The 26280-nt window shown below is 42.6% G+C and overlaps 1 protein-coding gene across 3 annotated transcripts in view; it reads left to right on the top strand.

Annotated features, from left to right (window-relative positions):
• The first annotated feature begins 940 nt into the window (after positions 1-940).
• LPAR4 (lysophosphatidic acid receptor 4) overlaps positions 941-26280 on the top strand; it is a 28820-nt gene continuing 3480 nt past the window's right edge. Inside the window, exons 1-2 of one of the 3 annotated variants that reach the window (XM_072123616.1) lie at positions 941-1096; positions 1190-1258. The gene's annotated coding sequence lies outside the window, so the exon portion shown is untranslated. Of the gene's footprint in view, positions 1097-1189; positions 1259-1307; positions 1466-8093; positions 8349-26280 lie in introns of those variants that run through there. The other 2 variants (XM_072123618.1, XM_072123617.1) reach the window with 2 other exon arrangements.

Below are 26280 nucleotides of genomic sequence, written 5' to 3'. Positions count from 1 at the left end.
GGATGGTCTTGCTGCGGCGGGGTGTCACCAGGTCATTCCACAGGTGCACAAAGTCAGGACAGGCGGCAGAGATGACAACGGAAGATTAAGGCAGGCAGGTAAAAGAACACAGGGAACGACACAAGGGAGCTTTCTCTAAGGCTCTAAGTACAAAGATCCAGCAGGAGCGTAGAGAGGTGAGTTTGATGCCAGGGCCGGCAGGGCAGCGCCACAACGGAGAGGGGCCCGGGTGTGCCCGCGATCCCAGACGTGGATCGCCTGGGCACCCGTGACAATATCCATTGCCTTTGCTAAACACAATGTTATCGTAATGTTATCTCACCATGTGATCATAGGGGAAGCCCTTAGATTGCATCTGAAAACGCAACGTGTGGACACTTGTGGGTGCGGTCACGTGGTCCGTTTTTAGCCAGACTAAAAATCCATGCGTTTGGCTGGTTTGAACTTGTTTATCTTCATTTCTAGAAATGAAGGCAGCTGTGAAACACATTGAATCCAGCCAGACTCATGGTAAACATACAAAAACTCATGCGTTTTCAGTCCATTTAAAAACTGACCAAAAACGAGCCAGGAACGGAACAAGAACGCACCGTGTGATGGCCCCCTAAGGGGGAAATTGTACTGTGTAAAGAGGGGTGGAGAAAAAGGCGTGGTTTAGGGTAAAACATTTTCCTCGGCATGCACCTCGCCACATCTTTTGTCCCTTTTCTTCTGCTAAGAAAGTTGGGAAGTATCGATTTCGTCACTTCAAAATAGTTAAACTGGGAATTCTAAAATCACAATTGTAACTGGAAATCTTGTCCATGTGAGATATGTGACTACTACTATTAGTAAGTCCTGCTGCCCCTGTGACTGTGATCTCTGCGGCTTCCCAGAATCACTCTCTAACCACAGCAGCGGTTGGAGTGCTGTGGCACACATGAGGTTAACGAAACAGCTTTGCAGCTCCCTACACATGATGTGGACCCAGAGGCGGGTCTATGTTTGCTTGAGCCCAGCGGACCATCACTTAGTAAAGAGCACGATCTATAGTTATACTATTTCTTAGACATTTGTAATGATTTTTATTATGACTGAAGAGAAGCGGAAGAAAAAAGTGAGGAAAGAGAGGATTTCTTTTAGGATCAGGTCGTTCCCATTGATGGCAGATAATAAAGGACTCTGTTTCTCTCCTCCACACTTTCTATAGTTGGGGCTAGCGGTGAAAGCGAGCAGCTGGCCAAGGACCAGATGAATTGATATTCCAGTCAAGACTAAGGTAAGCTAGACAATTAGGCTTGCTTATTCTCAGATGACATTCACAATACTCCTCCGTCTCCTTCCTGGCACTGACTGCTCCGCAATCAGAAATAAAGGAGACTAGACGCCAAATATAAGAGGAAACTGTAGAGACTGTTGTACTACAAGTTCCAGAATTCCCAGAACTATTACAATCGGATGAGGAGAACTCAAACCAGCCAGACATGTAAAAAAAAGTTTACAATTGAATATATTAAGATGTGCTTGTTGGCTGATTCTTATCTTATTGTGGTAATTTTGTGCGGGGAAAATATGCTGCAAATTTTCCATCACGGATGTCAAGTCCACATTCACACACTTCGTTCACACGTTGTGCATGTATTGCGCTAACCTTGTGTTTTAATTGCATTTCTGGTAACCGTATTACAAAACTGAGGTTTGTTAACATTTGCACTTTGTAAAGGCAAAGGTTAACACAATGTAATTAGGCAAATCTCCTCTCCTTAGCTGTTGTATTGCGTTGTACACAATGTAAACGCCTGAATACAGACTGAGGCTACATTCACACGAACATATGTGGGACGCATATACTGCGTATATTGCACAGCTGGGAGAGAGAACATGTTCTAGATTTCTCCGGAATACAGCGCCGTGCGCTATATATTACTATGGAGAGGGGCGGAGGTGACCGGCGCTCATCCCCTCCTCCTCTCCCTGGGTGCCGATGTTTGGCCGCCGTACTACGGTACATTGTGTAAATGTAGCCTGAGGGCGCGTTCACACGTTGCGTTTTGGTCGCGTTTTCATTGCTTTTGAAACGCATATACAACAGCTGATGAGAGGTGATTTGCCTAATTACATTACCGTTTACGTTGGTAAATGCAATGTTACCGCGTGTGTTAACAAAACGCATGCGTTAACATCGCGTTTATGATGCGTTTTGTAAACGTAAATGTTAACAGTGATGTAATTAGGCAAATCACCTCTCCTCAGCTGTTGTATATGCATTTTAAACACAATGAAAACGCAGGTCAAAACGCAACATGTGAACGCGCCCTCACAGTCAGCGCTCCCGAAATTAAGTAGATTTTTGCAGCTATACAATTGTAGGGATCATCACGAGTGGTTAGTTCAGCAACTATTTTTCACAGATCATTCTAAACTACAGTCTATGGGCCTTATTTATTATTAGGTGGCTCATTGCTGTTTTCTATGGGGCGCATTTTTTGTGGCTTGTAAGCCTGAAAACATGCGTACAACCCGTGATTTAGTTGCAATTCTGGGCACAATCTGAGTCGTGAGTTGCGACTTCTCCAACCATCAACACCGGTTTGGTAGGGAGGGGAAGGTGGCTGCCCGTACCTGTGCACTGCCTATAGTTTGCGCCCGTTCAGTCACAGGCTTTGGCGCAATTGTATACAAGGTCAGTCCTGGAGTAGTAGTGCCCCAGCGATGCATCACTGTGCTACTACTGCCAGGATTTATTAGGAGGCCAGAACAAGTCAGGGTGAAGACACACGTGGCGTTTTTCGGGCGTTTTTGGTTAGTGCGTTTTCAGATCGTTAAAAACCGCACCCGTTTTTAAAAACGTGTGCGTTTTTTGAAAACGCATGCATTTTTGTCTGTTTTTAACCCCTAGGGGACACAGCCTATTTTGGCCTTAAGGACGCGGCCCCATTCTTCAAATCTGACCTGTGTCACTATAAGTGGTTATAGTTTTGGAACGCTATGAGATATCCATGGGATTTTTAGATTGTTTTCTCGTGACACATTGTACTTCAAATTAGTTTAAAAATTTGGATGATATCTTTTGTGTTTAGTTATGAAAAAAAACAAAATTTGGAAAAAATTTGGAAAAATTCTTTATTTTCAACGTTCTAAATTCTCTACTTTTGATGCAGATAGTCATAGCACCCAAATAAATTCATAACTTACATTTCCCAAATGTCTGCTTTATGTTGGATGGTTTTTTAAGATTCCACATCTTTTACTAGAATGTTATGAGGCTCAGAATTTAGGTATCATTTTTCACATTTTTTGTAAAATCACCAAAACCTGTATTAGATGGACCTGCTCAACTTCTAATTGACACTGAGAGGCCTAAATAATAGCGAGACTCGTAAATTACCCCATTGTGGAAACTACACACCTCAACGTATGAAAAACCACTTTTAAGAAGTTTGTTAACGCTTTACGTGTTTTATAGGGGTTAAAACAAAATGGAGGTGCAGTCTGCAAATTGTAATATTTTTTCACAATACACCCATTTTGGGTGGAAAATTAAACATTTACAATGGATTAAATAAAAAAAGGCTCCACAAAGTTTGATACCCAATTCCTCCCGAATGCACCGATACCCCAAATGTGGTGGTAACCTGTTGTATGGGCGCACGGCCGGGCATAGAAGGGAAGGAGGCGGCATCCAGATCAGATTTTCTATGTCACATTGTACAGGCTATAATTTTTTTCTTTTTTTTAATGTGGACCTATAGGGGCTTATTTCTTTTGCCACATGAGATGCACTTTTCTGGTACGTAATTTAGGGGAATCTATAGGCTAATTGGTGAGATTTTATTAACTCTTTGTTGGTGGAGGAAATGAAAATCATCACTTTTCAGGAAGATTTTTATGGGGTTTTTTTTTTGCCCGTTTACCATACCATAAAAATAGCATATTATTTTTATTCTATGAGTCGCCACGATTACAAAAAGACCTCATTTATATAGATTTTTTATTTTTTTCCCATTTTTACTGCATAAAAAGTAATTTGGCAAAAATGTTGTTAATTTTAGCATCACCGTCTTTCATATGCATAACTTTTTTATTTTTTGCCTCACAAATCTGTTTAAGGGCTTATTTTTTGCGAGAAGGATTGTTCTTTTTAGTGGTCTTATTTTAGAGTGCATAACATTTTTTAAATCCCTTTTTAGAGCATTTTTATAGGGTATTAATTGAAAATGATCTTTTTTATGGAGCTTTTTTTTGTTTTGTTTTTTACGGGGTTCACTTTGCGGAACTAATAACGATTCTGTTTTATTATGCAGATTGTTACGGACGCAGGGATACCAAATATGTGGGGGTTTTGTGTATTTTATTCAATTGTACTGAATAAAAACCAATTTGGAGAAAATCTTGTTCATTTTAGCATCACCATCTTTTCATATGCATAACTTTTTTATTTTTCGGCTGACAAATCTGGTTAGGGGCTTATTTTTTGCGAGAAGAGTTGTTCTTTTTAGTGGGCTTATTTTGGAGTGCATAACATTTTTTAAATTACTTTTTAGAGCATTTTTTGATAAGGTATTAATTAAAAATTATCTTTTTTCGGAACGTTTTTGCGTTTTTTTTCTACGGCGTGTACCGTGCGGGTCCAGTAACGATTCTGTTTTATTATACAGATTGTTACGGACGCGGCAATACCAAATATGCGGGGTTTTTTGTGTTTTTTATACTTTATTAAGTGTTTTTATGGGAAAGTGACATTTTAGGGGCTTATATTTTTATGTATTTATTTTTTATTTATTATAATGTGTAGTGTTAAGTGTTTTTGCATATTTTTACTTCTACATACTTGAACTTAAACCAGTGATGCTCTGATCACTGGTTTAAGTTCAATACACTGCTCTACAATACTATTTTATTGTAGAGCAGTGTAAACTGTCTGAGCAAGCTTGCGCATGCTCAGACAGTTTACAGCCAGACCCGGAAGGGGTCTGGCTGCCATGGAGACTGGGCAGCTCCGGGGCGCATGCCAGTCCTCGGAGCTGCCCAGAAGTGGATCGGATCCCCCGGTAAGCGGCACGGGGGATCCGATCCACAGCGCAAACACCCTTACACGCCGCGGTCATGTTTGACCGCGGCGAGTAAGGGGTTAACACCCGCGATCGGAGCCGGCTCCGATCGCGGGTGTTAGCGCAGGCTGTCAGCTGTACTAGACAGCTGACAGCCGCTGCTTCTGGTACCGGCTCCGTTCGTGAGCCGGTGCCAGAAGCAGGACGTTATAGAACGTCCCCGTGCGCTAAGCATCTAGCGCCGGGGACGTACTATAACGTCCTGGTGCGCCTAGGGGTTAATTGTGCAAATTAAACACACTAAAACTAAAAACGGCCCAAAAACGCCACGTGTGTCTTCACCCTTAGGATGCGGTCAAGCGCCACGTTTACCGCACGCATTTAAAAACGCCCTGCAACAGTTGAAGGGAGATTTGCCTAATTAAACAGCTGTTAACACTTGCGTTTACAAAACCGCAAATGTTAAATGATATGTTAACACTGTGTTAACAAATTGATGCACTAACCGCAATGTTAACAAATGCGTTAACAACACAATTACAGTTTCGTTTTGTAAACACACCTGTTAACAGCTGCTTAATTAGGCAAATCACTCTTCAGCTATTGCAATGCGTTGTTAATACTTTTCTTATGCGCTTAAAAATGCATGCGTGTGAATGAACCCTGTAAATTGTCTGGCACTCTCATTCACTATCTGTAAGTGCTGGACGTAGCCAAAACCTGTGCTCAGCAATTCCCAAAGCTCCCCTAGTAGTGAATGGAGCAGCAGTAGGCATGCTCGATCTGGTGCGTCATTCAATTACTGACAACGAGACCCCCGTTCTTATGATCAATGGGGTCTGTTCTTGTCCCAGCAGTCGGATCCCCACCAATAAATTTTTTGTCTCTTATCCTGTGGATAGGGGTTAACAATCTAATATAAATTAGTGCTCTTGGCGTTGCCGTTCGTGTTCGACCTATTATAGAGAATTAACATAAGACCCGTTCCATTTCCATGCCGGTGTGTGCACAGAAGCTGCGCCTATGTGATCATGGCTGGGGGTATGCTGTAATGCCCGGGATCTGAGAGCCCTCATTATGAGACCCATGTGACATTTACATATCTGTATCCGCTATTAGACATTAGGCATGTGACTACATTTCCACAGAAATCCATGAAATACACAGTTAGAGAAGTATTACGTGACAGAAGGCCGCGTGTGGTCCCGGTTATAGCGCAGAATGTTTTTATATGTTTATTAAACTGCAGAGATTGGAAGAACAGAATTTCTGCAGTAAAATGATGACGGCTTAATAGTTTTATATCAAGCCAAAGACTGGGAAATGTGAGCGGAAATCATTTCTAGAGCTTCACTACACGGAAACCAGATGCGCTACAAGTGCAGAGTCCCTGGAAAAACCAGCTCCGTCTCTATCGCTCTCATCTCTCTCTATCATCTCTCCATCCATCTATCCATTTCCATTGACAATCTATCTATCGATCATCTATCAATCTTCTATATTTCATATGTATCTATCTATCTGTCAATCTATCCATATCATATTTATCTATATACAGTGGTGTAACTTGAAGCTGATGGACCCCAGTGCAAAGTCTGTGCCGGGCCCCCGGCTATAATCTATGGTTTATAGTAATAGTCTTCTCATATAGGAAAGTGACCCCTTATTGCCCCCCCCCCCCCAAAACCTTCTGGGGACAGTTATGATGACACCGTCTGCACCTCCACAAGTTACACCCTTGTCTATATATTGATCTCATATCTCTCTATTTATCCAATTTACACCTCGTTGCCTGCGGCATCCGTTGCCTGCGGGATCCGTTGCCTGCGGGATCCGTTGCCTGCGGGATCCGTTGCCTGCGGGATCCGTTGCCTGCGGGATCCGTTGCCTGCGGGATCCGTTGCCTGCGGGATCCGTTGCCTGCGGGATCCGTTGCCTGCGGGATCCGTTGCCGTGAGCCAAACCGTGCAGAGAGATGAGATAAAGTAGAAAGATTTAGATTATACTTATGTCAAACTGACCTCTTATTTCCCCCTTTCCTATTTCCCTTCTGCACGTATTGAAAATTGTCATTTGGGAAATCTGCACCAAAATAGGCATCTAATCCAGGTTTCATGCAGATATGTCTATTTGGTCTTACTATTTTAGTGTGTTTTTTAATGCAGATTTTTCGCATGCATATTTTCCTGTTTTGTTTCCCCTGATCTCATGTCATTTGTAGCAAAAACCTGCATTATATGTACATCATAGTCCGGACTTGATGCAGATTTGATGCAGATTTTCTCTGTTCTATAGACAAATATATGTTCTATGTAAAAGGAACACTTGCATAAAATTGGAAAAGTCACAGGATAATTTTTTTATTTTCTGCTCTGAGCAAAAATTTCACCGTGGAAAAGAAAAGTGTATCATGCACATTACGTTAAATTAACGCAAAACACCGGCGGCTCGTTCCCGATCGCAGGCGTTTCCATAGAAACGGCCAATGCAATCGGGCCGAGGCCCGGTCTGGTGGGCGTGGCTTTGTTTGCGTTTTCAAACGCTACGTGTGGCACCAGCCTTACTGTCACAGTGGTTTTTGTCATTGAGCACAGTCTGTGACATAGTAAAGTAACACCTGTGCTTTATATGTTCTCGCCCTATATAATACACACCTGATTTGGCTTTGAAAACTGCATCAAAAACCTGAAAACTTATGAAACGTATTAAATGACGGACACAGCTCTGCTACATATACACACATTACACTTTTTTCCCCTTTAGATTCAGCCAGATTCCATCATTTACGCTCCTCCTGCAATCTAATTGAGCAGGAAATAGGTTTTATTCATTAGGAGTCGGGCTTATGATGGCCAGGGGTCTTTTGTTGGGTGTAGGGGGGGAGCTGTTTTCCCTGGCAGTGCTCTTTATAAACTCTCTATGGAGTGTGATTGGTTTGCAAAGAATGGCAAAGCACAGGGGACTGGGAGGGAACTGCAAGGCTAATAATATTCCTCATCCAATAGAAAGCATTTCCTATTGAGACCCCCAAGGGTCCCCTTGCTCTCAGATCCATCCCAGACATTAGGCCTATTCTTCTGGGCAGTCTCCTCTGCAGGGCATGCTGCTTGTAATGCTCAGCCTGGGTTTTGTCTAACAAAGGACTGCTGATAACAGCTGCTGCTCTCACATAGGGAGGATTAACTCTGCTCCTAGGAATAAGGAGCTGGACAACTGTCCGAAAAGCTGGAAAGATTTCGTTTCTTGCAAACATGGATTGTTAATCATTGTCATATGTGCCTGGGATACAGGAAACTCGGGATCTGGTTACTTATAGGGGTAAGTACTTGGGATTCATCCCTGTATCCGAAAACCCTTCGCAGATCCATCTATCTATCCGTTCATCTACCTCCTACCTCTATCTATCTATCTATCTATCTATCTATCTATCTATCTATCTATCTTCTTGTCAAACATTCGTTGCAAAATTGATTCCAACAAACTCCGATAAATGTTACTTTACAACTCTCCTATACGTTGTGCTCACCATCTCCAGTTTTCACATGCTGGGAAGCTTAGGATCTGGCAATGTTATGTTGTGGATCAATACCCTCTGCTAGTTAAAAGCCTATAAGGATTGATGGATCTGTTCATAAGCCGCCCCCGAGATCCCTAAGGACATGGCTGATACAGGGAGAGCTCCTTGGAATGGTGATGTGGTTTCGGAGCAAGGTCAGGATAATCTTTTATGTTTGAGTTATTACGGATTGAATTTGCATATGTCGACCGCTTATTCATGGCGGAGTTGGAGATGGATGATAGACGATTCATGCAGTTGGTAAATGAAATTTAATCTAGATGAAAAATAAAAATTCAAGCCAAAATTTGATAGTATCTAAAAAAAAATGTTTGGTAATTAAACACAAAAGATAAGCATTAATAGAAGTGGTATCATACATAGCAGCGTACGGACAAGTTATCATATGTCATAAGCGCTATGAAACATGTTGGTGCTGTATAAAGAGTAGTATAATTATTTAGGGTGATTCTTGTTTGGACCCTATTTTGTCAGCTCTATATTTAGTATTTGCCGTCACAGAATCTACAAAGCGATTTAGGGACACTTCACGTTGAGGAATCGTATCGCCAGCCTAGTCCTGTAGTTGCGTGACATAAAATTGCTATATCGCATCACTACATCGTGACCTAGAAATAAAGCTCATTGTCGATGACAGAGTTCGGACTAAGAAACTCCTCGTGCGGAGGCAGGATTTCCCGGACTGAACCTGGACTTATTTCAGTTTGTCCATTCAGTAATTTAGGGTTTGGTGTGGGAAATCCTGCATGCACATGGAACGAGATTTTGGGCAATGGGCTGAAGTGTGGCCACATTGCATCTAGAGATGAGCGGACCTGATGGAAGGCCACCTTACCCTGGCGTATTGCCATGGCTAGTTGTTAGGGGCGTCAAATTTTGCTGGTTTGGATTGGCTTATCAAGCAATCTGTTCGGGTCAGGTGGTCGAATCTGAGCATTGGGTGCTCACCTCTAGTTGCAACATCAAAGTTTGCAAAAAAAAAATACTATGCTGGTACTTTGCATCCACATTTACTATCACTAACTGTTGGGTGATGTTGTGATCCCATTGTCACCCATCCACAAGTTACCGCGTAGAATTAGATCCAAATAAATTGTGTGTAATATATTTTTATATCTCTGAACCAAGTTGTCGTTGTATGTGTGTAATATCCCAGGAACTGGTGACTTCAGCCCAGCACAAGCCTCCATCCACATCCTCCACATTAGCAGCTCTATAAGTTGGGTGTGACCTTGGTCTTTTAAATTGAACTGTGAACTTTGATGCAGATGTTGGGAGGATGGACAGGAGGCTGTAGTGTAAACATCAGGAGGGATGAGAAATGCTCCGGGATGGGGGAAGGGCCGAGAGCTGGAGAGGGGGGAGGAAGTGGGCAGTTTACACATTTTTAATGAGTGTCAGACATAATAGGAGCAGATGTATTGTACCCAGGCTGGATGGAAGGAATGCAGGCAGCAATGTGATGTGTTCATGTATTGTATGTGTTTATTGGGGAAGGTAGTGCTTATATGTTAGGGATTAGAATTTTTAGTGTTTGCAACAGAACAATTGTTTCAATTTGTTTAGTATTTGTCTCCTGGAATGTTTCAATTTGTTAAATATTTATCTTCTGGTTTATTTAATTTGTTATTAACTTGTCTTAATATCTTATATATTCTCCACAAGCTCAGAGAATCGGTAATAAGTGTATTACCTAAGAATGGGGGTCCTGGAGATGCAGTTCTAGAGGGGTTTTCTGATTTCTAATATATTGATAATGTTATCTGTAGAGCGTGCAGGGGGCGGCAGATTATTTATAATTGGCGCATGGTCTTCAGGAATCTGGTGCCCCCTGCACTGCTCAGGAAGTGTGCACCATTTTTTTTTTTTTTTTTTTGTGCACTTTGTTCGTGCTGAAGAATTGTGCCGCACGTCAGTAATAAATATGCAAACTCTGACTAAGCACTAACGCCTCCCTTTGGGTGCACATTTTTTTTCTGTCTTGTCGGACACAGTGCAGCCGCAACATAAAAATGGCGCACAGGCACTTTATAGATACATTTGCAAAGTTAGACAAAAAACTGGCGCCAATGACTTTTATGTGTCACTGTAACAAATGGCCGTCGCATCCAAGTGCTTAGAAGCCATAATAAGTGCTGCTGCCCTTCTTGACTCTTAAAGGCAGGTCCCTTCCTACACGCATAGACATGGATCAGGGACCATACCCCCCACGCGACACATGACGCACATGAGTGTTGCTAGAATGCATGCCTGGCCATTGCTTTAATACAGGACATCCCCATTTTCATGACCAATGGGATCCCAGTAATAATAAACGTATCACCTATCCCGTGCACAATATGTTTGGGACATATAGGTGTCTTGGATAAGGATTTTCACCCCAACTATTCCAGTAAATTCACACACGGCAGATTTGTTGAACTTCTTAATAGGGGCTTGAAAAAACCCATTAGTGTCCCCCAGAAACAACGTCATTAACAAGCGTGAAACTGATTTTCATTCGTAGACGTTTCTGCAACAAATCTGTCAAGTGTGAATATGTCATTAGCCGGAGCTGAGACTCTCTAACAAAAGGCAGCGCTCACTATGGTGACCCGGATCTGTCATACGTTACATGGATGGTCGCGCACCTGAATAGGCAATGTGTCAAAACTGCCAGACAAAATGTCACAGCACGCTGCAATGTTTGATGTGTAAAAATGGAGGACGGTAACCTGAAGGACCCCATTATGGTGTGTAGGGTCCATTAGGCGCCATCTGACGTATCCGGCATGGACACCATTCTTGTGATTTTGTTTCTATGAACAATGGCAAAAGAACAATGAGCAGCAACTTTGACCAGAGAACATTTAAGAAGCAAAGTAATCGATCAACGCACTAAGTTTATAGGAGAATGAAATGAGAACAGGACCCCCGTTCTTATTAGTGGTGAGGGTCAATTTTCGGAATCGGTGGGGATCCCAGCAATCTATTAGGGGTCAGATTGTTTGGGTGACTTATCATAGCAGCAGAATATTGTTCCAAATCAAATGTGACTATACACGGTGCAGGTGACATTCCAGCTCATGGTTGAAGATCACAAATTCTTTGAATAATAGCAGTGGTGTGACATGACACGCTCTATACCTTGTGGTTTATCACCTGTGACTCTACATAGTACTTTGGCACATCCTTTCACTACTTAACTAAAAATAAAAAATGGGTCACGGGGACTCCGAAAAACCATGATATGTTATCAACTTTTTACCTCTTCTACAATAAATGAGCTGCCCCGGGCTACAAGCAGGTACAGGCAGATGACTGCAAGGACTGATATAATAGTAAGCAGTTCCTTTAAATGGAATGTAAGAGATTGGGATATGAGATGTGCTTCTTCCACCCCCTACCCCCCTACAGCTCCACTCTGTATCTAGTACAGAGATGGCTAACCTATGGCACTGGTGCCAGAGGTGGCACTCGGAGCCCTTTCTGTGGGCACTCAGGGCATCACCAGAGATGACTCCAGGTATCTTCCTGCAGTCCCAGACAGCCCAGGACTTGCTGTTTTAAAGTGACAGCTGTACCTGGGACTATTTTCTGCTTTATTGGTGTCCTCAGGTGCTGGTATCAATGAAAACTGTGACAGAGAAGGGAGTATAAATCACAAATTACCTTTCTGTGTTGGCACTTTGCGATAAATAAGCGGGTCTTTGTTGTAGTTTGGGCACTCGGTCTCTAAGAGGTTCGCCATCACTGATCTAGTACATCTACTCTACCCAAGTAATGTGAAGCTGCAATACCAGACATGGCCCAATATAAAAGGGGGCTCTCTTCTAGAGGAAACCAAAGCAAACTCTCCTTCTAATCTCTGACACTCCCTGTAACTGTTCTGCAGATGTAATGGAAACAAAATGACCAAGTAAATACGGAGATTGTGAGGAAACATCTCTTACTTAATGTGTCTTAATTACTCTCTCTGGCGCAGAGGTCTTGTTCCCTCGCATCTGTATTCTCTCTGAATTTATCTCAAAAAGTGACCCCCGAACATGAGCCAAGAACGTCAAGATGTTCCTTGTGTTTTTCTGTGTTTAGTTGTTATGGTGAAGGCCTCATGTTACACGATTTCTTTCTAATGAGTCAAGATAGTCACATTGTCGGGACGCTGCACGTGTGTGTTACGGCTATGGAAGAACATCTGTTTTTGTTTTTTTGTATTTTTTTTTTTTAACATATAATCTGGGATTATACAGGCAGTCCCCAGATTACGTACAAGATAGGGTCTGTAGGTTTGTTCTTAAGTTGAATTTGTATGTAAGTCGGAACTGTATATTTTACAATTGTAACTCCAGACAAATTTTTTTTGGTCTCTGTGACAATTGGATTTTAAAAATGTTGGGTTGTCATAAGATTCATAAGAAAGTTTAATTGTATACACCTTTTAATAACTATTATAGCTGTTTATTGTAGCCTGGGGCTAAAGTAGAGTAAATTACCAATTTCCAGAGGTCCGTTTGTAACTAGGGGTCGTCTGTAAGTCAGGTGTTCTTAAGTACGGGACTGTGAAAATGGATTTATATTCCAGGATTGTAGCTGGATTAAACAAGTCCTCACACTCCTGTGCTCTTAGCTCTATATATCGAGTTTCTGCATAGCTTCTCCCTTTTACTCAGATGGCAGAGGCTATAGATGACTATGTTTGTACTCTGTAATGTATTATTATATTTGTATATGTTCCCTATGATTTGTAAAGCGCTACGTAATTTGATTACGCTATATAAATATAGATTATTGTTGTTATTATTATTATTATTATTATTATTATTATGGAGAAACTCGGGTGATGGCGAGAGCACAGCAGTGGGAGGACACGCCCTTGGAGCACTTATGGAACGCCCTCGGAGCACTTATGGAACGCCCTCGGAGCACTTATGGAACGCCCTCGGAGCACTTATGGAACGCCCTCGGAGCACTTATTGTGAACTGTGGCAACTTTTTCTGTTCATGGTTTAGCACTTCTATTTTGCGGGGGTTGATCTCGTAGTGGTTTGATAAAAATACTCCCCGTGTGCTAGATAAAGTGCAGCCATTGTCAGTTTTGAGAATTCCAAACCTCTTCTTGCTGTGGTAAAGTTGGGTAAATGTGTGAAGCGGTGGGAGGATCTTCAGGAGTGAGAAGTACTTTGTTGATAGACTTTAAAGAAAATCTACCACCCGGGTGGACGTTATTTGAACTATGAACCCTCACATGTCGTCCTTTTCTTCAGTCTTCTGAAACTTCTTTACTGTATTCTTGAAACACCTGTAAAGATAAAGCTAAAAAATGTCTTTATAGAATATGTTAATCAGCCCTGGCGCTCCTGTAGACGTCACACAGGCAGCCTGGCGTGTCTTCGCTTCCTAATTATGCACGCCTACAGTATGCGCTACTGTACCATCCCATTCCCCTTCCCAAGTCCGAGAGCTGGTGATGTCACCCAGGGCCAATTCTAGCCTTTTTTGCTGCCCGGGGCGAAAATGTCTCCTCCACCCTGTATACTCGGCCTCCTCCCCCTCCCCCCCCCCTGTATACACGGTCTCCACAGCAGTGCACAGTTATGACACCCCAAGAAAATCAAAACCTTGTACTCACCTTCAGGCTCCAGCCCTGTTGCTCCCCCGCAGCTTCCTCCTCTTCTCCCGCCAACAGCTGCGTCTAGTGTATAGTGGCACAGACCGGTGTGCATGATGATGTCATCACATGCACCACCCTGTGTCGTGCAGAGCAGTGCATACAGGTGCGCTGTGCTGCATGCTCTGCCTATCAATTACATCTGCACCTTACGGGCGTCAATGTAATTGATTTTTCAGGTAGTATGGACTTGCCAGCCATTGGCAGAAAAATGCCGCCTCTAAAAGGGGTCCGCAATTTGCCGCCTCAGGCAGGGACATCACCCGCCTCACAGCTGTAAGTATGCATAATTAAGAAAAGAAGTGGTGCCAGACCCCTGACGAAGCCACAGTGAGGTGGCGATATGCGTGAGGCAGCCAGCCTCTTCCCCCCGAACAGACCGCACTAGGTATGATTATATGGCTTAACTAATTATGTACTGAATGTTACCCTATGTCATGTTTGGTATTACCTGTGGGTCATCCAGATTGTCTGCACTTTGACTCTAGGGGGGACAGAGTACACCAGTTAGTCCACATTGGAGGCATCTGGTCATTTCCCTCTGAATGATGGGGATTTGTTGCATTTTAATAGTTTTTAATGTATACCAATAAAGACCAAATTTTATACAAAAAAAAATAATTTCAGGCTCTATAATACCAGGACCCAGTTGGGTTTTTGTGTGGACCAGGCCCCTTGTGTAACATCCCCTGGAGTGCCGGACGCTGATTAGCATATTCTATAAAGTTATTTTTTATCTTTTTACCTGTCTTCCAAGAATACTGAAGAGAACACTGAAGAAAAGGCCCACATGTTCATAGGTTAAATAACGTCTACCCGAGTGGTAGATTTCCTATAAGCTTCGCTGTGGAACAGAAGACCACAAAGTTTTGGTGTTTCCTACTTTTTGTCGTGATTACTCTATGTTCCTAGACTCCAGTGAGTCAGCCATAGGCGTAGAGGGGACGCCAATAGGAACCACCCCACAAATCGGCACATCTAAAGGACCCTCATTATCCAAACTAGACAAGGCTTTAAAGTGATGTCAGTTGTGGTTTCCTTCATATGATGACTGATAGTCTTTCATCATGTCCTGGTTAGGCCCTTGCTGAATGCGAGGGATACACTAAATGGAAATGTTTAAAGGGCCAGTGGTAATTTCTTTCCGAGGGACAGTTGGAAAACATACTCCCATTATGTGACCTGATATCTCTGAAGTAGCTTAACTGTAATATTATTGTGATTTTTGCAGGGTGATTTTTGTAACTAAGTTCTTGTAGCCTCCTAATTCCTCCTAAAAGTATATGAATTGACAACTGGTGGTTACTTGTTGAGATGTGTCCATGCACATCTGGCAATATCCAATTTTAATAATTTTGGTTAAGTTATACCAAAAGTTTTATTAGGTTCTGTTTAGGGATGAGAGAACCCCTTCAGGTTCAGGTTCACCCCCACCTGTGCGGATCCCAGGTGTTACCCTTTAAATGCCAATGGCGCAGATTTTCAGTGGACCATTGCTTCCCATAGTCGCCACCTAGACTAAACGGCAGCGCACATTTGCTGGATCACAGGTGTTACCAACATGGATGGTGAGCCGGACTTCGATCTTCTAGCAGACTCGAACATTGCAGTTTGGGTCCGCACTATTACAGCCCCCTTGGATCATCAGTAGAAAGCCTAGGCTAAGCCTTGGTGATCTGCTGTGGTTTATACTTACACGTAAGCCACATATAATGGGCCTCAATCAGCCATGGCCACCTGCAGAGGTTTCAATTGTGATTCTGAAAGGGAAACTACTGCAAAATACGGAAAAATGCGGAAAAATTCCACCTTTGACTTGTAATTACACCTAATGTATTTGACAGATGTGTTACACATGCATACTCGGCTCTTCTACCAAGAGAATGAGCAACTTTCTTATGACAAAAGGATTAGGAAAGTTAAAGATGTTGTCCAGGAGAGTATTGTTGAATCCGAAGTAAAATTAGATCATTGGGTGTTCAACAACAGCTGCAGTGTAACAGAATGAACACCGCGCCCTACAATTTTTAGTGGCCAGCAAAGATACTGCAGGTCCTTTCCATTAGACAGTGAATGGAGCTGTGCTAGTCCTGGTTCTTGGTGTCTGCTGCAAACATCATCAGCAGAGCTGTCATAGGATTGAGGCCTCCGCTCATTAATGATCCCTTAGAGAAGAATAACATATGCAGCTTGAAATTGTGAATTTACGCCAAAATCCGTGTTCTTTTGTAAGGTATTCTTAAAGTAGCCATGTTTAGCCTGCCGCTATCTTTCCTTACTTACCCATAAATGTATGGACTATGGATGGGATCAAACGGTTAATCCTTCTTTCCTCTGACTTCATTAAAGGGATACCCCAAATGCACTTTAACCTTGACTTACAAAAATAAGAACTAGTGTAGTGCAGTGGATATGGGCAGATAAGAGGTATTCTAAATATATTTCTGCTTGTCCAGAGTTTGCCTTCTAGCACTCTAGTTATGAATAGTGTTCTCCTGCACAACCCCTTTAAAGGGGTAGGGGATCATATTCTGATCGGTGGTGGTCCAACTGCCGGAACCACAAGGATTACAACAATGGGCTCCCGTTTTCACTAGTAGATGGAGATGCTGTTTGGCTATGCATCCTGCTGCTCCATAACAATACTATGGTAGCGTCGGAAATTGTCAAGCACAGCACTCACATTGAAGGACAGTTGGTCCCCCCCCCACTATTCTGTTGATCGGGGATAGCAATATTATAAGGTACAATTCTTATCAAAGGAACCTGTCACCAGGTTTTACCCCATTTAATTACCAGCACTATCATGCAGGGGATGAATTGTCTTTTCCAAAACTCCCCCTATCATGCAAAATCTCACCTGTTCACAATAAATCTCCTCCATATTCAGGCAAATAAGACTCTTGTCACCTCATTTTCACATGAGATGAGTCAAGTTTAGGGGTATCAGGGGTAGGGTCAATTCAGAAGCCCATATCTTTGGTGCCGTAGCACACAGAAACATGCTTTGTTGGTCATATTAAAGATAATTATCTCATCTTTCACATTCCATCAGCTTATAGTTATGTGAGCTACAGAATTGGACTTACGGGCAGTTAAAAATAGGTGGGAACTGGATCTTTATCTGCAGTTTACATTTGCAATTTTGTCTGTAGCTGCCTGTATCTTTGGTTCTGCCGCTCACAGATCCTTATCTTTCTATATGACACGGCATGTTTTTAGGTGCTATAGAGCAGAAGGTTCTGAAGTGACCCTACCCCTACAATCACTAAGCTTGACTAAGCTTAACATGAGATGAGTCATATTTGCCTGACTTTTGGGGAGATTTTTTTTATAGGTAAATAGGAGAGATTTCACTTAAAAGATGAAATTTAAAGGTCATTTCACACCTGACTTGAGGGGACTAATAATTTGGTGGGGAAAAACCTGGTGACAGGTTCTCTTGAAGAAGCGTTCCTTCTGAAACCTGCTCAAACTCGCTACTTTCTGTTACTTACATATACTGGAAATTAAAACCTGAAACATGATCAGGAGAAGATGGTGGTTCTTTATAGTCCAAAAGGTTTTCTTCCAAATTTTCCCACTGCTTTTTGTATTAAAATACAGCGAGGGTCCATGAAGGCAGAACATATGGCCGGCCAGCTCTCTGTTGTGTGCATGTTGGTGGGTTGGCTGACATTTATCTGTTCTGAAGAGAACATGTGCCCCCTTCCCCCAGGGCTGAGGATCTGGTCAAGACATCTCTGTGAAGATAATTAACTCAATCCAAAACAGATCCTTCACTGCAATGTACACTAGGCCAGGAAATGCCTAAAAGACCTCACAGGATATAGACGGCTAAGGAAGGCAGAGCGAGCAGCCATCAGAGCCCCCACAAGAGAAGATGAGGCCAATTTTCTTGGTTTGTTTTTCATTTGTATGTACAGTAATGAATTGTGCATTGCAGTGTAAAACATCGAGTCACATTATGCATGATGTGACCTGACATGGCAGGGTCTGTAGTAACTACTGGACTTGTTGTAACAGACCTGATACTAACTTTGTCATAAGGTATTGTATACAATAACAACCATGGTTGGCACCTGGGGGAATTATTGGGGCTTGTAAGCCCTGACATAATCATAATACATACCGAACCCTTGCCATTTACAATTATTTTCCCTGTTACATCAAATCCACCCCAAATGGGCATGGAGGGGTCATAAGAAGTGGCAGGAAAGTAGGTAAGCCTGTCTGCGCACTAGCAATAGACAGTGAACGTTCACGCCAATTCTAGAATTGTGGCCTTGCACAGTCGCCATCCAATACTTCAGGAAGCCGGATCCTCCTGATCAGGGCTTTCATCATAAGTGCTGGCGTATGATAACTCCCTCCCAGTGTGTGTGTGTAATATACATCTATATAACCAGAAGATAGCTCCCTACATACCTGTAACATCACAACCAAGGCTGGTACACAAATACAGCACCAGAACCAAGATCTCTACATAAATACATTGCCAAGACGGGGACAAAACATAGATTTCCAGAACCAAGTTCCAATGCGTAAATTTAGCAGAATTATCATGGTCAGTACACAAATACATCTCCAGAACCACGCTCTCTACATAAGCCAAGACATAGCTCAATAAAATAATTGCCAGGACCAAGCTAAATACAGTGCCAGAACCAAACTTTATACATAAATTTAGACTCAGAACCAGGTTTGGTCTACAAATACAGCACTGGAGCCAAGCTCTCTTCATTAACAAATTAATGGGAGCAAGCTCAGTACAAAATTATATTGCAATCCCCATGAATTTCCCAGGTCATGGTGTCTAAGGCGACGCTAAGGCCTGTACAGGGGGATAGTAATATTGAGCAGATTCCTGCCATTGTCTCTAAGAAGGACCCTAGGGGCCTATACAGAAAGGTATCAATTCTGAGCAGACGTGGCAGTCATTTCTTGGTAATGGGGGGTGAAAAGACTACAATACTATCAATACTGCAGATGGATCATGGTAAGTGGAGTTCTTTTACATATTTTGCATTAGGGAGCAGGATATTAAGGGAATATGCAGCAATAGTTGGGAGATGGCAGCTTTAGGACCTTGGTGTCTAGCTCCTGCATCTATAGGGGTGATGTGAGATGATGCTACGATGAAAATATCCGTATGCAGTTTAATCTGATGTTCTCATGGAGGAGCCCTACAAGAGTGCACGAGGGGAATTCACATTCTATTAACTGGTTCCAAGGAACAATTAAATATCCATGAATAACTTTGTAAGAAATCTAGAATGATTTATGGATGGTGAGGATGGATTCTAATGTTCAGTAGTAAATGCGATGGTTATGTAGTGAGTGCATCTGGTCGAATGACATTTCCCAGAAGTTCATCCACTCTTGAAAGTAGGGACAGTCAGAGACTCTAGGGCAGGGGTAGGGAACCTATGGCTCGGGAGCCAGATGTGGCTCTTTTGTTGGCTGCATCTGGCTCTCAGACAGATCTTTAATAAATAGTGATGGCTGCTGTTTGTGTCTGAGACTGATCACTGGACACAGGCAGCAATTTTACCGCTGTCTACGTCCTTTGTGCGGCCTGGGCGCCATCGCTGCCATCGTCTATGCCTGGGACATAGAGATGAGCATAGGAGCGATGAGGGGCTGGCTGCAGGGAGTGCAGGTAGGTTAATATTCATTTTCTTTTGCTGTGACTACCTATCTACTGGGTAGCATGTGCTGTGGCTATCTATCTACTGGGGATATGTATCTACTGGGAGGCATGTGCCTTACGAATACCATTTTAAAATGTATGGCATTCATGGCTCTCTCAGCCAAAAAGGTTCTGACCCCTGCTCTAGGGTATACATTTGTGTATGAGTTGTGCTTCTTGTCATGTGAAGACTGAATTACGCAGACCAATGAATGAACCATTTGTTGTGAACAAACCTTTTTAGGAATGATTGTTACCAATAAATGAGAAGACCTATTAGACAAGGGGGTGGCAACTAGTGATGAGCGGACACAAACCTGTAATTTCAGATTTAGTGCTCATGATCATCCGCCTGCCATTGAAGCTGCCACCGACCCCTGTTGTTAACTTTTTATGCCGGTAGTGCGTGAGGATCGTAGCTCACAGTGATGTCACGCGGGAGCAACGATCCTTGGAAAATTGGCATTGCAATCATGACGGTGGCATTTAAATGGTAACACAGGATCATTGCCAGTGGGGCTGAGGGTTCATCACTCAGCCAAACCTTCATAGGTTCACTCATCCCTAGAGGTTACCATTTATTTTCATATAGCAATCGGGATTAGAGTGTGCCCCCATAATATACTAAACTGTTACTGCCCCCTTGGCAAGTAAGATATACATTTTTGCAGCAATATCTTTTTGAGGTGAATACTGATTTTTAATAATCCAACACAATGTTGATCAGGGGCGCAGCAGGAATCAGATGATAGCCCAAATTTATTAAAGTGTTTGCGCCAGTTTTCTGTCCAACTTTCTTATGAAAAGAATGTGCCAACGCTTTGCACATGTATTTATGAAGTGTCTGTACCAGTTTTGTGTTGCGGCTGCACGGTGTCCGACAAGACAAAAAAAAATTTGCATCTAAAGGAGCGTGTTCGTGTTAAGTCGAACTGTGCACCACATTCATTACTGATGTGCGCCACAATTCTGCAGCATGAACAAAGTGCACCAAAACGGTGCAGGGGCACCAGACTCATGAAGACTGTGCACCAGTTTTGATGAATCTGGCGCCCCCTGTACACTACACAGGCAAACTGCACATTGTACAGACTGCACTCGTTTTGATTCATGTGGGCTGATGTGTTTTTTTTTTTTGGGGGGGGGGGGGGGGGGTTCTGCAGAAATCTTTGCCTATGAATATAATCTTTGTTATGTGCATGGACACTTGGGTGCATATTTCATTGCCAGACACAACTCTGGCTTTGATAAATCTGGTTCCTTATAAGACTGTAAATCTAAGAACCAAGTTCATACATAGATTTGGGGGTTCTGTTACACACTCCATTTTGGCTTGCCTTTCGTTACGCTGCCACTAATATCCTAAATTAAGAAATTAATGAGGGACATTTATCAGAACTACGGCAGAACTATTCTATTTGCCCAGGGCAACCAATCAGAGCCTAGCTTTCATTTTCCTACAGCTGTTTATAAAATGAAAGCTGAGCTCTGATTGGTTTCCATGGGCAACTAGAACAGTTTTACCTCAGACACTTCCGATAAATCTCCCCCAATTTTTACACTTTTAATCACAGAAGGATCTAATTTTAGTTCTAAGGTGCGAATTAAGCTGAACTTTGCACTTTCTTACTGTAGTTTCTTCTGCACGTCAGGCCATAGTCATGTCAGTCACACCCTATCAAGCTAATTTCATCTTCTAAAATACCTAAAACTAGAAACGGCATTTTGTGCCCAAAATGTACCACATTTTCTAACAATTTTGTAAAGCTGCCCCATTAATTTAAGAGTGCAAAGCCCTAGATTGTAACATTTTTATTGAGCAAGCTCGGCATGTCTTTATTAAGGCAATCCATCTAACAGTGTTCAACATAAAAGATTTTTATGACACATCAATATGATCTGCCATAAATGTTTTAATGGTGGCCGTCTGACAGCTGGGACCCCAATTGTGAGAGTAATAGGCCTGTAATACTTGCATGTATCTGCATGGTCACCCTACATTATAATAAATGGAAGGCACTGAAACAGCTGAGCTCTCTCTAAGTGATTACCAATGCCAAGCTCAATGATGAGGTTGATCTAAACAGCCCAAAGTAATCATAAAAAATCTGGGGCATTTCCACAACCTATGGAGCATCCAATTTGAATTTTGACAACTATTTGGGAAAGGTGTAAAATAATAAACCAAGTGATGCTGATCTCAACAATTCCCTGCTACTCTGATCCAAGGCCGGCGCCAGCACTGGGCATACCTGGGCAAGTACTGCTGGGGTGGGGGCACGTAAAGGCTGTACATGGGGGTGAGGGGGGACTGCAAAGGGACCTACTGAGGCTCTATCACCCAGGGGCCCACTGAGACCTGGAGCCAAAGCTGCTCTGATCCCAATGCTTCATGGAACCAACCGTTTGGCCTTGGATAGAAATGAGCAAATTTATTTAGGCATCAAATGGAATCTGAATATTTTCTAATTCACTTCGGATGAATCTTGTATATACGCCAATAATGGAAGTCTAACGGATCCATCAAAATGTTCATTGACTTCAAAAACTTCTGTTAGGCTTCCTTAGGCAGGTGTCCCATACAGATTCCCAGGACAATTGCTTTGAACCAAATAGATTTGGACCTGAATCAAATCTTACAAATTTTCAGTGAAACTTCAATAAAGCGAATCTTGAATTTGAAAATTTTATTTGCTCCATCACAGTCCTGAAATAACAGAGCTGGGGACATGATACCCCTAGTGTTTAGGTAGCTGACAATGGACTTGCCTTCACGTGGGCCACAGTCGGTTATGATGGGTGTAGGCGTTGAGCCCTGAGTACACACTCCAGTCTGGTTATGTGGTCTCCCAGTTACTGTTAGTAGAGTTGAGCGGACACGGGTGAGCGGGACACCTCCTGGCCAATCATAGTCATGGCTAGTTGTTAGGATTGTTGATTTGCCAAATTGGCTGTTCGGCCTTCAATCTAGCAATATGTCCAAGTCAGGCAACCAAGCCTGAACCTGACCCCAACCATCAGGTCCACTCATCTCTGTTAGGTAATAAATTAAGGTTAGTTAATATTTAAATAGAGACCATTAGATGCGCTCAATCACAAGTTTACAGCACAACTCTCTTCACTGTCCAAAATCCCAAGTCACCTGTGTTCTGGAGTCTCTTTAGCAACTGTTACAATTTAGGATAATGCTCTTAGCAAATTCTCCTTCTCTATAATCTAACACCTCCACCAAGCTTCTACCATCCGAGGGGCAATGTGTCCTTTTTGGCCCTTCGTTTTCTCATTCACATAATCCTCTCTAGCCAGGAACTTCAAGTGGCCCAGGTAGCCCTCCTGCAAGTCTGTCCTGCTTCTTACTTACCTCTGAAGTATGGCTTAAATATGAGCCAAGTCACATGGTGGCATTGTTGGCTCCAGTATTCTCTGTGTGGTTTTTATCCGGATTATTTGAATGTGTAATATTAATCACAGTAACTGTGGCTTCCTCCTATCTGTGTACAGCAGTTGTTACCTAAGCATAATGTGGGATAAAAGCCTGTGAATCTGCAGCACAGAGGGACTGTGGTAAAACCCCCCAGAGCCCTTCCATCTCATTAGAATAATTTTATGTGCTTGATTTTGATGGTAGATTTCATTTAAATAATTCTGTTTAAAAAGGCTACACAAGATACTCCCAATGACTTTTATCAATATCAGATCATTGGGGTCAACATGCCTCATCTATAGCCACTCTATACAAGGAATGGATCTGAAATTCCAGCTTCGGTTATCTTTTAATATTCATTTCCAGCAGGCTGTCATTATTGGCTGATGGCAGTGGTCCAGAGTGGTGGACCTCACAAAACCTATATTGATGACTTAACCAGTTGAAAATTATTGTCCTCTTTTAAAGGGATTCTCCCATTGTGGCAATTTAGGCCTTATCCTGTGATTAGGGCCTAACTTGCTGATCGGTGGGGGTCTTAGTGAGGGGTGTCGGCTTCATAGAGATGAATGGAGCAACCCGAACCTCCATTCTCGTGATCCGTGGGGTCCCACCACTGAGACTCTGGAAAGGACCTTACTTTCTACAATGGGAGAACTCCTTTTAACCCCTTCCCGACATTTGACGTAATAGTACTGCATTGCGCGACGTGCGTTCCCGCAAAATGCAGTACTATTACATCAAACTTCTGGCCCCGGCTCCTGAACAGAGCCGGGGCCAGAAGCTGCGGGTGTCGGCTATATGTTATAGCCGACACCTGCCTCTAACACCCGCGATCAGAGATTTCTCACGCTGACCGATCACAGCCCCGGGACTGCCAGTGCAAAATGTTTCAACTAACATGAAGTACAAAGTGTCACGAGAAAACAATTTTAAAATCACTTGGATATGTTAAAACGTTCCGAAGTTATAACCACTTATAGTCACACAGGGCAGATTTGAAAAAATGGGCCGTGTCAGGAAGGTGAAAAGTGGCTTCAGCGTTAAGGGGATCATGGGAAGAAAACATTTACAGTATCCTAAAAGAAATTAAGCCTAAGCAGTTCTATCCCACTATGAAAACTTATCTTACTGGTGGGAAACAACCCAAGGCAGCATATTTTATCTTAACATTTTATTTAGTCTGTCATCCTGGAGGGTCTCTCTGAGCTGTAAGCTTTCAGTAAAGTCCATGTAATCCATGACAGAATAGCTGACTCCATACAGTGAAAATCTGACTTTCTTGCCTTAGATAAGTGTATATAGTCATAGAGAATGTGACACGGAATCCATCTACTTCTTTCAATGTGTGCTAAATAGACTGATTCATGGCCATCGGTATCCAAAGGGATCCTTGTGGTATTTTAATCCTATAGGAATGTTGAGGTAAATATCCTGTCCGATGGGAGCATTTGGAGTGATTAGAATAAATGCAGAAATAAAAGCGATAACAGCTGGTTTCTCCTAGCCGTGTCCATCCGCCAACAAATGGGGAGAGACTCCTATGTCCCGTATAGAGCACGGGTCACTTTAAATTCTTCTTGAGCTACAGATGGACATAATGGTCTAATTGCTTTTCTATAAATAACCTTGAGTTTCATTGGCATGTGATAGAAGATAGGATAGCAAATAATGAAATCTTCAGAAACAACTGGGGACGTGGAAGTTGTGACAGTGGCGCCAATCTGAAGTGCATATAGTGTGACATAAAACATATCTGAGGAAAGAATGTACCCGATGTGCTAGAAATCTGACCTCCAAAAAGTCACACAATGTTTTATTGACACCGTTTTGGACAAAACAGTTGGGCCATTTTATGCTGGTTCCATCAACTTTTTTGAAAGTCAAGAGGTTCATCAATTTTTGTAAATCCATGGTTTTTTTTTCTACCGGGGTATTCAATTCTTGAGTAAGGGGCCAGTTCTGGGCTAGGAAAGAATACGAAGAAGAAATCTGGAGAACAAGCAGGTTGTTACTTGATGGAGTATAGAGGTAACTTTTGAGAGCCCATTGGGCATCTATCCCCTATATTAGTAGAGCAATAAATTAGGAGTCTGGCCAAATATTGCATTGGGGTTCAACAAGTTACACCTCTGTTACAACAAGAAACCAAAATCCATAAAGCTAAGAACCTACAATACTTTACTCTAAGATGACAGATTACTGGGAAAACGGGAAGGCTTATGACATGCACTTCGCAATGCTGGTTTTAATTGTGGGGTGGTTTTTGAGCTTCGCTATCACTTTACCCAATAAGATGAATAAAACCATTCTCTTGACATCACTATTGGAACCTCCTCCCTATCCTGAATATCTGCTTGGGATTGGGAAACTCCTTTATGTTAACATTTGGATTGAGCATGTTTTCAAAAAAATCTAAAATATCCTGTGATATTACTGGAATTCTGGAAAATCCCTTGGGGGCCAGTGAAGAGAGAACTAAAAGAAAAACAAGGTGTACTTATCCTTCCAGTTCCTGTGTTGCACGTGGCTGAGAGTTCAGGAGGTGACACAGGACCCACTTTGGCTAATACATCAAGTCCCATGGTGCAGGGAGACCACGGATTGTCTAAAATGATTCCTGGACTCCTCTGGCACTTTTGACCATGGGCAGTTTATGAAGACCACACCCAATATTGGAATTGAGAGCCAGTATAGCTTAGTATACTTTATGGGTATACTTTGCCACCTCTGGATTCTCCAGAATTCATTGAAAACCCCTTTATGTAGGCCAGGACCAGCGAAAGCACTGGGCATACCTGAGCAAGTGCCAGGCCCAGAGCTGCTGGGGGCCCACATAAGGCTGTACTTAAGGAATCCAAGGGGGTGAGGGGTGCTGTATATAATAAATTCATAGGGTGTGAGTGGGGC

This window comes from Engystomops pustulosus, chromosome 9 (genome assembly GCF_040894005.1).
Source record: "Engystomops pustulosus chromosome 9, aEngPut4.maternal, whole genome shotgun sequence".
NCBI lineage: Eukaryota > Metazoa > Chordata > Amphibia > Anura > Leptodactylidae > Engystomops > Engystomops pustulosus.
Note: the sequence above shows the minus strand (reverse complement) of the source record. Positions and strands in the feature narration are given on the sequence as shown.